This window comes from Colobus angolensis, unplaced genomic scaffold, assembly GCF_000951035.1.
Source record: "Colobus angolensis palliatus isolate OR3802 unplaced genomic scaffold, Cang.pa_1.0 Scaffold117, whole genome shotgun sequence".
NCBI lineage: Eukaryota > Metazoa > Chordata > Mammalia > Primates > Cercopithecidae > Colobus > Colobus angolensis.
Genome location: NW_012112808.1, coordinates 8,607,291 through 8,625,757, shown reverse-complemented (window position 1 = coordinate 8,625,757; position 18,467 = coordinate 8,607,291). Strand labels below are relative to the sequence as shown.

General features: G+C 40.5%; 1 long non-coding RNA gene across 1 annotated transcript in view; it reads right to left on the bottom strand.

Moving 5' to 3' along the window:
- Positions 1–6,309: 6,309 nt before the first annotated feature.
- LOC105527078 overlaps positions 6,310–18,467 on the bottom strand; it is a 20,578-nt gene continuing 8,420 nt past the window's right edge. Inside the window, exons 2-4 of the long non-coding RNA XR_001004192.1 lie at positions 12,246–12,495; positions 7,504–7,582; positions 6,310–6,465 (exon numbers count right to left, since the gene is read on the bottom strand). This is a non-coding gene — a long non-coding RNA (uncharacterized LOC105527078). The remainder of the gene's footprint in view (positions 6,466–7,503; positions 7,583–12,245; positions 12,496–18,467) is intronic.

Genomic DNA, 18,467 nt, shown 5'->3' with positions numbered 1-18,467 from the left:
AAGGATTATAAGTTATGCTACTATAAAGACACATGCACACGTATGTTTATTGCGGCACTATTCACAATAGCAAAGACTTGGAACCAACCCAAATGTCCATGAATGATAGACTGGATTAAGAAAATGTGGTGCATATACACCATGGAATACTATGCAGCCATGAAAAAGGATGAGTTCATGTCCTTTGTAGGGACATGGATGAAGCTGGAAACCATCATTCTGAGCAAACTATCGCAAGGACAGAAAACCAAACACGGCATGTTCTCACTCATAGGTAGGAATTGAACAATGAGAACACTTGGACACAGGGTGGGGAACATCACACACCAGGACCTGTCGTGGGGTAGGGGGAGGGGGGAGGGATAGCATTGGGAGGAATACCTAATGTAAATGATGAGTTAACGGATGCAGCACAGCAACATGGCATGTGTACACATATGTAACAAACGTGCATGTTGTGCACATGTACCCTAGGACTTAAAGTATAATAATAAAAAAAAAAGAAATTGAAAGCACCCCATGTTCATGAATTAGAAGCTTGTTATTTTTTAAATAGATACTCTAAACTTCATATATTGATCTATATATCCAACACAAAAATTGATGCCAAAATTTAAATGGTCTTCATTAGAGAAATGAAAAAGTTTATCTTTAAATATGTACGGAATTGTAAAGTGTCCTAAATAGTGAAAACAATCTTAGAAAAGGAGAACAAAGTTGGAAGACTCACACTTCCTAATGTCTAAAGTTTTTGCAAAGCAACAGAAATCAAAAAAGTGACACTAGTATGAGGATAGACATATAGACCAATGCAATAAAATAGAGAGTCCAAAGTAACCCATATATCTATGGCCAATTGATTTTTGACAAGAGTGCCATGACTAATAAGTGGGGAAATAATAGTCTCTTCAACAAATAATGATGAAACAACTGGACAACCACCTACAAAAAAATTAAGTTGCATCCCTACCTCACACCATAGGCAAAAATTCACTCAAAAATAGATCAAAAAACCTAAATAGATAGAGAAAAACATAGGAGTAAATTTCCATGACTTTGATTTGGGAATACATTCTTAGATAAAATGCTAAAAGCCAAAGCAACAAAAGTAAAATAAATTCATTAATTAAGCTATATCAAAATTTAAAACTTTTGTGGGTCAAAGGAAATTAATAAGAAAGTGAAAAGATAACCTACAGAATGGGAGAAATGCCTTCAAATTAGATCTCTGGCAAAGGGTCTAGTATTTAGACTGTATAAAAACTTTTACATTTTAATAACCCAAATACAAACAATCCAATTTTAAAATGGACAAAAGACTGACAAGACAAAGTAGATACATAAATGGGCAATAAGCACATGAGAAGATGGTCAACAGCATAAGTCACAAGAGAAATCAAAACCATAATGAGTTACTACTTGACACTCACCAGAATGGCTAAAATTCAAGAAAAGAAAAGAAAATCATGACTTTTAGCATGGATGTGGAGAAAATGGAAGCCTGTGCCTTGCTGGTGGGCGTGTAAAATAGTTCAGCCATTGTGACAGTAACTTGGGCAGTTTCTCAAAGAGTTAAATGTAGAATTACCATATGATTCATCAATTATACTTCTAGAAATGAAAACAGGTACTCAAACAAATATACACACATGTGCATTCAAAACAGCACTGTTAACAAGAGCCAGAAAGTGGAAACAGCCCAAATGCTCATCAATATATGAATGGATAAACCACTTGTGGCATATACATACAGTGGAAAATTATTCAGTTGAAGTACTGCTGCCTGATACAATGTGGATGAGTCTTGAAAATATTATGGTAAGTAAAAAAAGCCAGATACAAAAGGTTATATATTGTATAATTATATTTATGTGAAGTGGCCAGAATAGGTAAATCCAGGATACAGAACATAAAATTGGTGGTGCCAGAAGTGGGAGAAATAGGGAGAAATTGCTTAATGGGCACAGATTTTCCATTTAGGGTGAGGAAAATGTTTTAAAATTAGGAAGGGTGGTTGTTGCACAACATTATGAATGTACAAAATGCCACTGAATTGTTCACATTAAAATGGTTACTTTTAAATTTTCACCTCATTTTTTTAAAAAAAAGAGTGTCCAAAGGGAAGTTAATGCATACATGTCTGCAGACAGCTGAAATAGAGCATTAGGATGGGAAATTAATTTTGTTTCATTGTTTCCTGGTAATGATAGCAAAATTAGTGTGATCATGTTCTGCTGATTTTGTTTGTGCGTGTGTTTGCATACCTTCCTTTGTCATGAAATGGTAACTGAATGAGTCACTTACCTTTGGAAGAAGTGTCATTATTGTACCAAGACATCAAAATCCCTGTATTTTTATTTTGGAAATTGACAAACTGATTCTAAAATTAATATGGAAATGCAAGGGATCCAGAACAGCTAAAGTAACTTTTTTTGGAAGCAAGAAAATAGTTGGAAGACCAAAACTTACTAATTTGAAAACTTATTATAAAGCTACTGTATACATCATGGAATACTATGCAGCCATGAAAAAGGATGAGTTCATGTCCTTTGTAGGGACTTGGATGAAGCTGGAAACCATCATTCTGAGCAAACTATCACAAGGACAGAAAACCAAATACCGCATGTTCTCACTCATAGGTGGGAATTGAACAATGAGAACACTTGGACACAGGGTGGGGAACATCACACACACTGGTGCCTGTCATGGGGTGGGGGAATGGGGGAGGGATAGCAAGGCAGGTGTGATTGGTACAAAAACTAGACAAATAAATCAATGGGAAAAAATAGAGAATATAGAAATAGACCCACATGTATATAAATAAATGATTTTCTACAAAGGTGCATAAGTAATTCAATGGGGGAAAGGGTAGTCTTTTCATCAAGTGATGCTGGAAAAATTAGATATTCATATACAAAAAATGAACCTCAATCCACGTCTTGCACCATATACAAAAATTAACTCAAATGGATTGTAGAATGAAACACAAAATCTAAGACTATAAAACGTGTAGAAGGAAACAGGACAAAACTTTTGTGGCCTTGAGTTAGGCAAAAACTTCTTTGCTATGGCAGCAAAGTCATGGTCCATTAAGAACAAAATGGTAAGTTGTATTTCCTCAAATTAAAAATCTTTGCTTTTGGACCAGCATTGCTTCATTCATAAAAGAATGAAAAGGCAAGTTACAGTTGGAAAGGTATATTTGCAAAGCACAAATCTAATAAAGGACTTACATTCTGAATACAGAGCCCCCAAAACTCAATAACTTTAAACAATATTTTAATAGGCAAAACAGACACTTCACCAGAGAAGATATATAAATGATAAATAAGCATATGAAAAGATTATCAACATTGTTAGTCACTAAGGAAATGCAGATTAAAACCACAATGATATACCACTGCACTCCTATTTCAATGACTCAGATTAAAATGACCGTCAGGTGTTGGCTAGGATGTGGAGGAACTAGGACTCTCATGCACTGCTGGCAGGATGTGAAATGGTACAACCGCATTGGAAAACAATTTGGCAGTTTCTTTAACAGTTAAATGTACACCTCCTAGTTGATCCAGCAAAAATGAAACTATCCATACAAAGATTTACACTTTATTTGGTAATAGCCTAAAACTGGAAACAAGCCAATAGTCCATCAACATATAAATGAATAAACCAATGACAGTATACATAACAGAATATCACTCATTACTCAAAAGGAATGAAACACTGATATAAGCAACAACATGGATCAATCTCAGAACAATGATGGTGAGTGGAAAAAAAAAAGACTACATCCCATATGATTCTATTTATATAAAATTCTAGAAAATTGTCATTAACCTACAGATCTATAGTGCCAGAAAACAGATCAGAGGTTTCCTCTTGTAGGGTGCCAGGGGCAGATTAGGAAGGGGCAATGGAGGGACTATAGGTATCCAAAGAGATTTGGAAGGTGATAGTTGTGTTTATGATCTTGATTTTTGATGATGGTTTCTTATGGCAAAGCATATCAAATTGCACATTTTAATGATTGTGGTTTATGAATGTCAATTATACCTCGTTGAAGTTCTTGAAAGCATATCAAAAAGTAAAATGTCTAAATTCATTACACAGCAAACATTTACTAAATTTCTGTTTATTGATTTTTTTTGTCCAACTCTTCTCTGTTTCCTACTCATATCTTGAGTGAAACAGTTATAACACTTTTATTTATTTTTTAATTTTTTATTTTAACTTTTCTAAAATTAACTTTAAGTTCTAGGGTACATGTGCACAATGTGCAGGTTTGTTACATACGTATACATGTGCCATGTTGGTGTGCTGCACACATCAACTCGTCAGCACTCATCAACTCGTCATTTACATTAGGTATAACTCCCAATGCCATCCCTCCCCTCTCCGCCCTCCCCACAATAGGCTGTGAATCCATCTGGTCCTGGACTTTTTTTAGTTGGTAGGCTGTTAATCATTGCCTCAATTTCAGAGCCTGCTATAGGTCTATTCAGGGATTCAACTTCTTCCTGGTTTAGTCTTAGGAGAGTGTAAGTGTCCAGGAAATTATCCATTTCTTCTAGATTTTCTAGTTTATTTGCGTAGAGGTGTTTAGAGTATTCTCTGATGGTAGTTTGTTCTCCTGGATGATATCCTGAAGAGTGTTTTCCAACTTGGTTCCATTTTCCCCCTCACTTTCAGGCACACCAATCAGAGGTAGATTTGGTCTTTTCACATAATCCCATATTTCCCATATTTCCTGGAGGCTTTGTTCATTTCTTTTTCCTCTTTTTTCTCTAGACTTCTCTTCTCACTTCATTTCATTCATTTGATCTTCAATCATTGATACTCTTTCTTCCAGTTGATCGAGTCAGTTACTGAAGCTTGTGCATTTGTCACGTAATTCTCGTATCATGGTTTTTATCTCTATCAGTTCATTTATGGCCTTCTCTGCATTGATTATTCTAGTTATCCATTCTTCCATTCTTTTTTCAAGATTTTTAGTTTCTTTGCTCTGGGTATGTAGTTCCTCCTTTAGCTCTGAGAAGTTTGATTGACTGAAGGCTTCTTCTCTCAACTCATCAAAGTCATTCTCCTTCCAGCTTTGATCCATTGCTGGTGATGAACTGTGTTCCTTTGGAGGTGGATATGCACTCTTATTTTTTGAATTTCCAGCTTTTCTGCCCTGTTTTTTCCCCATCTTTGTGGTTTTATTTGCCTTTGGTCTTTGCTGATGGTGATGTACTGATGGGGTTTTGATGTGGGTATCCTTTCTGTTTGTTAGTTTTCATTCTAACAGTCAGGACCCTCAGCTGCAGGTCTGTTGGAGTTTGCTTGAGGTCCACTCCAGACCTTGTTTGCCTGGGTATCAGCAGTGAAGGCTGCAGAAGATAGAATATTGCTGAACAGCAAGGGTTGCTGTCTGATTCTTGCTCTGGAAACTTCGTTTCAGAGGTGTGTCCAGCCGTGTGAGGTGTGAGGTGTTGGTCTGCACCTAGTGGAATATGTCTCCCAGTTAGGTTACTCAAGGGTCAGGGACCCACTTGAGCAGGCAGTCTGTCCATTCTCAGATCTCAACCTCCATGCTGGGAGACCCACTGCTCTCTTCAAAGCTGTCAGACAGGATCATTTACATCTGCAGAGGTTTCTGCTTCTTTTTGTTTAGCTATGCCCTGTCCTCAGAGGTGGAGTCTACAGAGGCAGGCAGGTCTCCCTGAGCTGCAGTGGGCTCCACCCAGTTCAAGCTTCCCCAGCGGCTTTGTTCACCTACTTAAGCCTCAGCAATGGCGGGCACCCCTCCCCCAGCCTCGCTGTTGCCTTGCAGTTAGATCACAGACTGCTGTGCTAGCAATGAGGGAGTCTCCATGGGTGTGGGATCCTCCGGGCCAGGTGTGGGATATAATCTCCTGGTGTACTATTTGCTAAGACCCTTGGTAAAGCGTAGTATTAGGGTGGGAGTTACCTGATTTTCCAGGTGTTGTGTGTCTCAGTTTCCCTTGGCTAGGAAAAGGGATTCCCTTCCCCCTTGCGCTTCCCAGGTGAGGCGATGCCTCACCCTGCTTCAGCTCTCACTGGTCGGGCTGCACCAGCTGACCAGCACCGATTGTCCAGCACTCCCAGTGAGATGAACCCAGGACCTCAGTTGAAAATGCAGAAATCACCCATCTTCTGTGTCACTCGAGCTGGGAGCTGGAGGCTGGAGCTGTTCCTATTCGACCATCTTGCTCGGGATCAGTTATAACGCTTTTAATTCTGCCTTTTGATACTTTAGTGATTGTATTAGTCAGTTCAGGCTGCTGTAACAAAATACCCCAGGCCAAGTGGCTTAAACAACAGAAGTTTATTGTTTCACAGTTCTAGAGGCCAGAAGTCCAAGATCACTGTGCAAGCAGGGTTGGTTTCTGGTGAGGTCTTGCTGGTCAGGTTGCAGATGGCCACCTTCTTGCTGTGTCCTCACATGGCCTTTCCTCTGTGCACCTGCAGAGAAGAAAGAGAGATCTCTAGTGTCTCTTTCTCTACCAGTAAGAATACCAGTCCAATCAGATTAGGGCCGTACACTATGACTTCATTTAACTTTAATTACCTCTTTAAAGACTCTATCTGTGAATGCAGTCATATGGGGGTTAGAGCTCCAATATATGAATTTTGGGGGAAGGGGGGTCGGGCATGATTTAGTTCATAAAAGTGATATTTAGTTTTATTTTTAAAATCTTTGTTCAAATATAATATGCAGTAATAATTAAACATACACAGACCTCTAGAGAGGATTATGGCCCCAGGTCTAGCTATTGTCAGGGTCCGTATTCTTAGTGACGAGGACCATGTGTCTCAAAACTTTGCTAAAAATGCATATTTCTTAGCTTCAGCCCAGGCTACTGAATCAGAATCTCAAGGGGTGGCATTTTAAAATAAGTATCACAGGAGATTCTTGGGTACACTGAAGCTTGAGAGCAACTGGACTCCTTTTCCCTTTAACTGTGACTAATTATTATTCCAGATCCTTTCTATCTTTTATACCACGGGTTGAAAAACTTTTTTCTGTAAAGGGTCAGATTATCGTTTTAGACTTTTAGGGCCATATGGTCTCAACTGTGCCATAGTAGCAAGAAAGCAACCACAGACAACAAATAAACAAATGGTATGTCTGTGTTCAATCAAATTTTATTTACAAAACAGGCAGGTGGGGCTGTGGGCCATTTAAGCAGAGGTTTGTGGACTCCTGGCCTAGACAGTCTATTAATGCTACCTACTCAAGAGACAACCGTGTTGAGGTTGGTTTTATATTTTCTTGAGGTGAGAACAAGAGTTGATTCTCTGAGATTCAGATTTAGAACAGAGATTCATGGCCAAATCATCAATAAACAATTTTGAATGCAGATTTCTGCTCTCTCCTCTCATCTACTGAGTCAGAATCTCAAGAAACCAGGACTCAGGACATCCTTAGGCTCACCAATGACCCAAATGCACAGACAGTGGAAGGGATTCTGGAAGAGGATGCAGCATGACCATACTTACTTTGCTCCAGGTAAGCTGGAGTGTTGCTGCTACAACCAGCAACTTCTCCTCCACATGGCAGACACTACACCCATGGCCACTGCAGGGGGAATTTCTTTTTTTGTTCAATGAAATCCAAGGAAATGGGAAAACTCACCTAAAACTAGCCTGGACCTTAGCCTTTAGGGAAAATAGAGGCCGCATGATCCTCCTTGGGAAACTTCAATGGCTCAGGAAACCAGACACAGTCCTACTGAGCTACACGCAGGCCATTCCCACCATTCCCATCCCATTTCCTTAACCTCTGCACCATCTCTTGAGGACAGGATTCTAAGAACCAAATGGGGAACTGAAATAAGTGTGTGCTTTAGAGTCAGATAAATGAGGGTTAAACTCATAGCTCTGCCATTTTTAAGCCAAGGGAATTCAATCAACGTAGAAAAGTTTACTTTCCCTGAACTTCAGTTTCTCTGTTTTCAAAGCAATAAAATGGGAATAACAATAAATACCTCATAAAGTTGTTCTGAAGATTTAATGAAATAATAGAGCTGAAACTTGACCTATCACAGACACTTGCTTGGTGTCAGCAGAGGCTGAATGTGCACAAGCATTATTTTTAGTAAACGTTTAAATTTAGAATAATTTTAGATTTATAGAAAAATTGCAAAGATAGCACAGAATTCACCTATACCCTGAGCCCAGTTTCGTCTATTATTCACAGTTTACGTTAGTGTGGCACAGTTTACGTTAGTGTGGCACAACTCAATCAATGAATTAATATGGACACATTATTATTAACTAAAGTCCACACTTCGTTAAGGCTGCCTCAAGTGTCTTCGCTCTGTCCTATGCAGGGTCCCACATCACATTTAGTGATCTTATATCCTGAGCCTCTGGGAGACCCTGGCCATTTGTCAATCCTCTTGTTTTTCATAATCTGGACAGCCTTGAGGAGTACCGGCCAGGAATTTTGTAGAATAAATGTCCTTCAATTTGAGTTTGTTAGATGTTTTTCTCATGGTCAGACGGGGGTGGTGGGTAGTATTTTTTATTTGTCTTCTTTCTGTAGTTTCCATCCAATGTTATTCAGATTCTCAGGTGATAGGCCATCTGACCCAGAATAACAAGGCCAGGAGGGAGAAACCTGTCATTATTATGGAATCAGGGCAGCCACAGGAAGGCATAAGTGCAATAGCACTACACTGAGCTTAGATTTGCAAACAAGAAATGTAGTTCTCACTTGTTACACATGTGCTTGTTATAAAGTTAATTTGGGATTTTGTCCCAGGAATGGGTGCAAAGTAACAGCTCTTGCTAATTCCTTAACCGTGGGTAATAAGTAGTAATAAAATGTTCTCTTTGTTCATCACCACTGAGTTGCAAAATTTGCAGGCAGTTTATATCTCTGTGTCATAAAATTTAAACAACAAGCTACTCCTTCAAGGTCAGTTAGTGAGAACTTGAAAGATCTGAGTCAGGCCATCAATAAAATATGGCAAAATGAGATCCAGGTGGACAATCTGTTGTGTTCAAAAGTCTGAAATGAAATATGATCATCAAATGATACAGAAAATTTCAGCAGCTAAAATTCAGCTAGGTTACTTGAAAAAGTTGCCTGCACTGGATAGCATCTGTTATAGATGCCAGAGATGCAGTTGCTATTAAATTGTATAAAGTGTCTTTTAAGTAAAAACATCACATTTCTTTTCCACTACTATCAAGAACCAAGACATTTGCATATTATTGCAAAATGTATGCTGTCCAGAGGGTGTGTATGACAGACTTTGATGAAGCTAAAGCCAAGATCAAGGAAAACTAAATAGGAAAGATCCATTATTGACTCCCTTCAAGCACACACATAACTCCCATACATGGGAATGGCAACTGCATGTGCATATCAAAAGCTGAGTATTTGCTCAAGCTCTTAAGACTGAAAAATACAGTTTCCTCATCTGTGAAGCGAGCAGGCAGCACTAAATGGTCTCCAGGGTCCCTTCCAGATTGAAAGTCCCAATGTCCTGTAATTCTATCATCCCAGCCTTTGATATGGAATACTCAATGAGAAATAAGCTCAAATCAGGCCTGACAGCCAAAATATAATGCAGAGAATCAGTCTTCCTACTCCTAATGCACTAACTGAATTAATGGTTTAATACATGGCTTGTCCTGACAAATTCCATTCTGTATCTGGTAGCAATACCAGCAGGGTAGGGAAAATCCTTGGAAAATGCAGCAGCAAGTGTCTATAATGATAATGCCTGTTGAGCACAGTTTACTGTGGGCTAAGTTTAAAATCAGCCCAGATTGTTAAAGAAAAATACACATCAGGAGATTTTCCGGGAGATTAGTTGGCTTTTTCCACACTTGAACTTTGGGAACTTGGAAGTCAGCCCAAGATCTCATAACTTGGCAACAAGGGGGTGGGGTGGGCGTGGGGGACGGATTTGGAGAGTGTAGAGAGAGAGGTTTGGATTTACTCTACTTCCCTCTATCTAACACTTTTCTGATATCCAACACAGTTTCTCTTCCTTTAATAAATCAGTAATACCAAAGTCAACAAACACGGGAAAGCTGACTAAACAGCAATTGACTCTGGCCTGCTGTAGTTACTACAATGAAATGATGCCATTAACTGGCCCTGGCCCCATCCTGCTCAGCGCTGAGATTTCTAATCTTACACAGCTGTGCAGCTCCTGGGCGCCTACAGCCCAGAGAGTCTGACTCAGGCCTGAAAGACGCCTCATCTTCGACTCTGCAGATCACCAAAGAGGGTCACTTAGTTTGCTTGCCCTTGCTACTCACAATGTAGCCAGGCAACATCAGCACCAGTTGGGAGCACCTGGCAGACTTTTGGGCCCCACCCCACCCCACCCAGAACTACCAAATCTCAATCTGCATATTAACTCCACAGCTGGTTCCTATGCACACTGAATTTTGGAAAGTGCTGGCCTAGACCTTCCCTTTGCTTTCCTCTTTGGGAGAGAGAACAATGTAGCAACTTTAGGTCTTCAAGGCTTCAGTTTTCTGAAAGGGCATCAGATTCTAAGCATCATAAGAAATGGCATCCAGGCCAGGCATGGTGGCTTACGCCTGTAATCCCAGCACTTTGGGAAGCCAAGATGGGTCGATCACCTGAGGTCTGACGTTCAGCCTGGCCTACATGATGAAACCCCGTCTCTACTAAAAATACAAAAATTAGCCAGGTGTGGTGGCATGCACCTATAGTCCCAGCTACTTGGGAGGCTGAGGCAGGACAATCGCTTGAACCCGGGAGGTGGAGGTTGCAGTGAGCCAAGATCTCGCCACTGCACTACAGCCTGGGTGACAGAGCGAGACTCCATCTCAAAAAAAAAAAAAAAAAAAAAAAAGGCTTCATCCAAAAAGAGAGTTTATAGTATTCTGCTCTGTGTGGCAGGTTAATTGAGACGGCCCTTTGTTGTTTGTTTGTTACCCATCCACAAGCAGACACAGAATCAGCATTTGGGGGATGCGGAGACCAGGGATGACTCCTTCCTCCTGGGAGACCTGGGATTCCAGTCTGTGCTCCATGCACAGGTGCTCCTGGGAGTGATTCTGGGTCATCAGACCAGAGAATCACACTCTCTGCTATCAGCATCCAACCTACTCGAGTCCTGACCCCACCCTGCCAGGAGAGTCCAACAAGCCCCGACGGCCTGAGCACAGCTAGGCTGGACATTGGAGGCAGCCCTGGGAGATGATATGTGGCCTGTTCATGGAGAAGCTGGGTCTACCTCCTGGCTACCTCATTTAGATGTGGTTGCATTTAATCACCATTTTTTGTCATTGTTGTTTCTTGAACAGATGAACCCCCATGCTTTCACAATGCCCCTTCTAACATATTTTCACCGTATTCTAAACCATTGCTACTTAAGAGTGCAATCCAAGGAGCCCATCACCTCTGCAAGGCTCCTGCCCCACCTGCTCCCACTGAGTCTAAATGTGAATTTCAAAAGATCCTGCATGATTTGTGTGCACATTAAAGTGAGAAACATTGTTGTAAACAACTACTGCATACCATGAAAAGACTGTTGGAAATGTGCTCAAAGAAGAGCCCACCTCATCCTCTCCCTAACTGTACCATAACACAGAGCTAGTGCTGAAAAGATAACAGCACATGGTGTGTCTGCATGATTACTTGTTTCTCAAAATTTGTTATTTAGAGGAGTATTTCTTGCAGTGGGCTTCTTTTTGACTTTATTTTGACCCAATAGTTCAGTACTGGTCCCAGTTCCCAAATAGTTTGGTTTTTATTGGTGAGATGGGGTGGTGGATCACTGAATTAACTGATGTCCATCTGCAACTAAGTAACTGGGTGGGTTCAGAGTCCTTCCTCTCACTGACTGCTTGACTTCTGTCCTCTACATTGTTGCTGTCCTTTTATGATGCTTTTCCTTGCTTCCTAGGCATGGTTCCTGCATTAAGTCCATCCTCAACCCTTTCTCTTCCTGGCCTTACTCAGCTTAATTCCAGAGCATGATTTATAAAATATCAGTCTAAATAACATACTAAACTTTGTATATAAAATGATAGTCTCTAGAAATATGTCCAAGTCAGGTGTTTCTATGACATTTCTGGAGCCAAAAGCAAAATACTAAACACAGTTAAAAAGGAAACCTCACTTCTTCCATTAGTAATACCCAAACAGTGACATATTCAATGCCTGCTAAATTCTGAAACCTGGAAAAATGCAGCATTGATGTGACTTACCACTAGAAGCAATTAATAAGATTATAATGACTTACCAAAAGTTACCCTTTATGATTATGAATCTTTGTACATTGATGTCAGCGTTTCAACAATGTGACTTGTCTCTTGAGGACAGGAATCATAATTTAAAGTCATTCACCTTCCTAGTGCCAAGCAGTGCCCAGGATCCCATAGAGTGATGGCTATGCTGGGAATGATGGTGCCAGTGATCACCAGGATGGAGATTTTGCCATTTTCAAGATGGGTTCAACCCTTTCAGGATGTAGATATTATCTTGTAGTTATTCTGTTTTCCAGAAAGAATTAAGTTTAGAAGCAACTGTAAGAATGGGAAGTCTAGCAAAAAGACTCTTGGGTCCTTCAAGAATGATTCCTCTGCTACAAAAACGTTCTTCCCCTTTAGAAAGGAGAGCATGGGGCCAGGCACAGTGGCCCACACCTGTAATCCCAGCACTTTGGGAGGCTGAAGCGAGAGGATCACTTGAGGTTGGGAGTTCGAGACCAGCCTGGCCAACATGGTGAAACCCCTTCTCCAATAAAAATGCAAAAATTAGTCGGGCATGTTTTTGTGCACCTGTAATCCCCACTACTCGGGAGGCTGAGGCAGGAGAATCACTTGAACCTGGGAGGTGGAGGTTGCAGTGAGCTGAGATCATGCCTCTGTACTCTAGCCTGGGTGACAGAGCAAGACTCTGTCTGAAAAAAAGAAAAAGAAAAAGAAAAAGAAAGGAGAGCACTGGAGAACCTAAATTTTGGGTTTAATATAATTTCATCAACCATCATTTGAAAAAAGACTCCAGGTTCTCCAAAATGTAGCCAGGCATCAGCAGCATCAGCACCACCTGTGAGCACATTAGAACGGCAGACCCTTGGAAAAACAGTTCTCCAACCTGCAGCAAATCCTGCTCTCTCCTTCTCCTTTAAAATGTCATATTTCCATTTAGACATTAGTCATATGTATCTATTTGGAAAATGAATTTATACCTAGAGCAAGGAGGTTAGCTTCAAAGTAAAGCCAGGAAGAGAAGGGGTTGAGGATGGATGTAATGGAGAAACCATGCCTAGGCAGCGAGGAAAAGCATCATAAAAGGACAGCAACAATGTACAGGAGAGAAGTTAGCAGTCCATGAGAGGAAAGGCTCTGAACCCACCCAGTTACTTAGCTACAGATAGACATCAGTTAATTCCATGATCAACCACCCCCATCTCACCAATAAAAACCAGACTCTTTGGGAACTGGGACCAGTAATGAACTAGTGAGTCAAAATAAAGCCAATAGGTACCCATGCTTTCCCTTGCAGCTTCAATTCTAGCCACCACTCACACTTAACAACCAAAGTTTCATGAACTCACCTCTTTGAGCCTTTGTGTCTGATGCTAAGTCTGAAAAGAGTACCTTCTTCCTGCCTGACCCAACCTCCACTCATGCTCGAGGCCACTACTTTCCACAGTGAGTTTTTGCTGATATTCACACCTGCAAAGTTCTCTTGTGGTAGCCTGTGTTCACTCCTGTTGGAACTTATAAAATTATCTCTTTACTTGTCGTCTTCCTATCTCAACTCTTATCTCCTGAAACATAGAAATAATTTTGTTTGGTTAATTTGTGCCTCACGTATTGCTAGGATATGTTAGATACCCAATACATATGTATCTAATCAACCCATGAATACTCTATGATACTTATTGATCAGTATTCTTAAATACCACCAGGTTCTCAACAAGTGGCTCCTGCATGAAAAGAAATTATTTTCTAAATTACTGTTTCATATTTGTCTTTACATCCATCACTTATTCCTACTCTAAAGAAAAGGGGAAAGAAGACTTGTTATAGCCACAGTTTCCTGTTCTCACTCATAAAATGGTCATTTTATGTTGCTGTTGGGATGTAGGTGGTTTGTGCAGGAACTTGGGGTGATAGAGGAAAGCCAGACGCAATGACTTTTTGGTCCTTTCCAAACTCCAGAAGATGTCTTCAGACATTTCTTTTTCTCCCTCTCTTTTCAAAATTAGATGGGACCTTCTAGGTGCCACCACAATCCATCTCTACACTAATGATATTTATCTAGCTGCGGACATAAACTTTCAAACCTTCTCTTGACTCCTCACCCAGATCTGTCAGGAAAGCTCAGAATGGAGCAGCAGGAGGGGTGTAGAAGCACACCTCGTGCTTAGAGCGTCTCTTTTCCTTCCCTCAAACTTCTACTCTCCTACTACTGTGTTTTTCTAATACTGTCTACTTTTCATCATGGTTGAGAAGCTACTGAACAGGTGTTTCCTAAATTCTAGAACTAGTGCCTGATTAATGAGAAAATTATCACAAAACAGTATACAACCTCCAGACGAAAAGCTTAATTGCAGAGTATTATGTCAGGACCTTAGAATTCATACATGTAATATGTACCCTATTCTGTTGCTGCTGTCTGACCACTTCCACAATTTCTGCAGAAATTAGATATTGTCTTTTTAAACTATAATTGTCTCAAAGGGAAAAAGAAAACTGTCATGACAGTGCAGTCCTTCCAAATAGAACTTCGTGATCAGTTAATTGACTTGGAGGCATCTTAAAGAAAATTTTAAGATCACCTAATCAAATCATCCATTTTATAAATAGGTAAAGTGAAGCCCACAGAGGCTTTGGGGATTGCCCAAAGGCCAAGACTTGAGTCTCACAACATTTAATCTAATCTGGCATTCATCTCAGTAGTAGCTCTCAAAGTGTGCTCCACAGACCAGTAGCCTCAGTATAACCTCGGGACTTATTAGAAATGCAGACTCTCCACCCCATCCAGACCTATTGGATCAGGGCCTCTTGTGGTCAGGCCCAGCAATCTGTGTTTTCACTGGATCTCTAGGGTGTTAAGATGCACCCTCGGTTTGAGAACCACTGCAGATGCACTACACACCATCCAAACATTGCTCAAAAGTAATGGGCAAGTCTTCTGACTCCAAGATCGTGTTGACCAGGGAGTGGGGTGGAGAGAAATATTCTGATAGCCAAAGGAGAGGTGATCCAATAAGAATAAAGATACAAAATAAGAAGGAAAAGTAGGCTCAGGACTCCAGTTGGAATGCCTGTTGAAGTAGCAGCAAGATCCCTGCTTAGCCTTAGCTATGAAATAGTGACTTTTCCCTTTCGGAAAATAAAACATGAGAGGATGGAGGAAGATAAAGAACCAGTTTCCCTTCCCAATCACTTCCTTAGCTCCAGAAACTTTGCCTCCTAAGGAATTTAATCAGGAAATAAGATCCCAGTAGGATGTGGAGTAAGTTCTTTCTTCCACAAATCACCTGACAGTTTCCAAAGTCATTAATCAGCATTTTCAATTCCACTCCTCCCATGTGTGGGGCTCAATCTCTCCTTCCTTTACACAGTGGAGGGCATGGCTTTCTTCCTGCGGCCCAGTGTCGCCAGACTTATGTCTTCACAGCTCATTTCCAAGGAGATGGGGGAATCTTACCTCATAGCTTTTGGCTTTCAAAGTGCATGAGAAAACCCTTGTGGGTCCAGCTTGGTTATTCTGCTACAGCGTGAACTATGTTCCACAGACAGACAGAAGAGACACTATGATTAACCAGGTCTGTGTCACAGAACTATGCTCTAAGCAACAAAAAGGTCATTGAAATTAGGGATCCCCACCAGTGACCCATGACAAAAATGAGTGGAAGATTGGTGTTCCCAGTGGAAATAGTGGAGAGATGGCTGCTATGTCCCTTCTCCCAGCATTGGCCTTATGGAGCCTCAGAGCAATGATACATCCTGATGATGTATCATTGATAACTAATGATTATCTAGTTATAATGGATGATGATAAACTAACTTTTGTTATTAAAAATTTTGCCATCACAGGACCCATTTATGTGGTTAACAGATTAGAGAAGGTGTGACACCAGGGGATTTGAGGGGGATGCAGTTCTTGGTGAAATTAAAACAGCAGATTATGGTAACCCAAAGTCCAAACACAGACATGACCCATGCTAATTCAGAACAGAGATTCAGGAACCAAAGGCCACACTATCCAATCTTGCTTCTATCTTATTCTATCAGGCTAAACCTTGAGGTGACAGTAGAAAGAGTATTATCCCTTCCATAAATCTTACCAAGGAGAAAGCTAACACCCAGAGGACTTTACTAACACTATTAATAGTAACAGAGCTGCCCTAGATCCTAGTTCAATGCCCTTACAATGATATCAGATTGCTTTTACACAAGAAAAAAGAAAGATAATCAGGCTTTCAAGGTAAGACCATCCTGGATGCTCATATACATTCTGATGATCACAGAAATAAGCAGAAAGGTGGTCAAATATATGAATATTGTCATTTATATGTTAGGGAACCAGAGGTGAATGTGTATCATATACTATGCTTTCTTCCTCCAAGTGAATTTTCTAATTAGAGTTCAAGCATGGTTCAACTGGGGATGGAGGGACTAAAATATGGAACTTTTATGGATCTGCTCCTGTGTCTTATTTTATATCAAATTCTTGACCATTCTCATGAGTTTAGATCTGATTTATGATGACTTAGGAAATTGCATATAGATCCAACACTGCTGAAATAATGTGACCATCTGAAAATGAAGGTGAGGAAAGAGCCTTAATCCACTCCAGGAGGTCATTTAAAATCTGAGGGGAAAAATAGATAAAACATGGAGGAGACCAGCAGCAAAATAAAATCTGGCAATGCTGTTCCTGATTGAGAAGCTAGGGAGTGGAGAAGCAGCAAGCTGTGCACAGTTGGAAAATTCAGGGAGTGCTCATTTCAGTGGCCAGTTTTTGAACATGTCAGTTTAATTATTATGCATCATAGTTGACAGCGATGCATATGGAACCAATTACAGCACATGTTAAAATCAATTATTGCATATTTCAGCTATCCTAAACACTGGAAAAAGCGTTCTATGCATTGCTGCAGATTTCAACTCCACTAATCATTTTTACTATCATGGTTCAACAAGAAAAGGAAATATATATATGTGTGTGTGTGTGTGTGTGTGTGTATGTATATGTATAAAAGTATACATATATATCTATACTGAGAAAAACACGTTTCACAACCAACATCAAATGCAAAGCACAGAAACAGTAGCAATAGATAGAAAAGTTTCAAACGTTTGTTCTTACAGAAGTCTAATCTTCCATCCTCCCTTTTCGAAGAGAAATAACAAAAACTAAAATTCCTTGCTATCTCCCAAGCACTGTTTTGATCAATTTAATCCACTTTGGCCTCTTTACCAGCAGTGAGGTCCATTCTCAGCTGCTGTCTACCGGCTATTTTGGTCTAAAATGTTTGCCTTAACTGTTTACCCTGTTTCTGTGGCCTTTTCTCCCCCTTCAGATTTCTAACTCAAAAATTCTCCTTCAAAGTTCACAGCTTATTCATTTTCTGTTTACTTTTATATGCACCAACAAATAACTGGGTTATTGAAAAATGAAGGTGAGGAGGAGAAGGAGAAGGAAGGTGAAAAAAGTGAAGGTGGATGGCATTTGCCATTCCTCGGAGATTTGCACATTTGCTGGTTGTATTAAATCAGCAGCCTGTATGGTGTAGTGAACTCCAAAATACGTTTCCTGTGAAGAAGGCTTATATTCTGAAAATTTGGATTTCTACTTCCTCTTCACCATGCATAACAAAAGTGAGCTGCAGAAAATCCATTGTGTCTAAACTGCACTGAAGGCTTGGGGACACACACTGGTGTCCCATGGTGATAATTTATCTACACAAATCCTCCTGTCCTGAGATGAGGCAGGAGCTCCAAGGTGACTGAGCATTCCAAAAAAAGCCACATGCCTCACAAAACTTGGCTCCAGGGAGCAGGTGGGTGTGGATCCCGGGAAAGGGATCAGTAGTGTCTGAGTCAAGAAGAACCCAGTGGTCCAAGCAAGAGCAAAGAAAAACAGCCCATGTGGTTTAGTCAAGAGAGCGCCGGGCGGGATGTCGGGAATGCTGACTTCTCTGCTCAGCAGCTTGCCCAGCTGGGGCAAGGTACTCAATGCCTCGTTGTCCTCCAGACTGTCACCTGGCAATAAGGGAAGTGTATCAAAGAGAGAACGAGGCCTCTGAATTGCTTCAGGGCCCATAAAAGGAGGACTGCTCCATTTTAAAGTTTTTGAGGATCAGGGTGGGAACCACTTATGCTTGTTTGTTCTGTGACTAAACGATGGACCCCAACTTATGCCAGCTGCCCTTTCTTCCTTCTTTCCTTCCTTTCTTTCTTCCTTCCTTCCTTCCTTCCTTCCTTCCTTCCTTCCTTCCTTC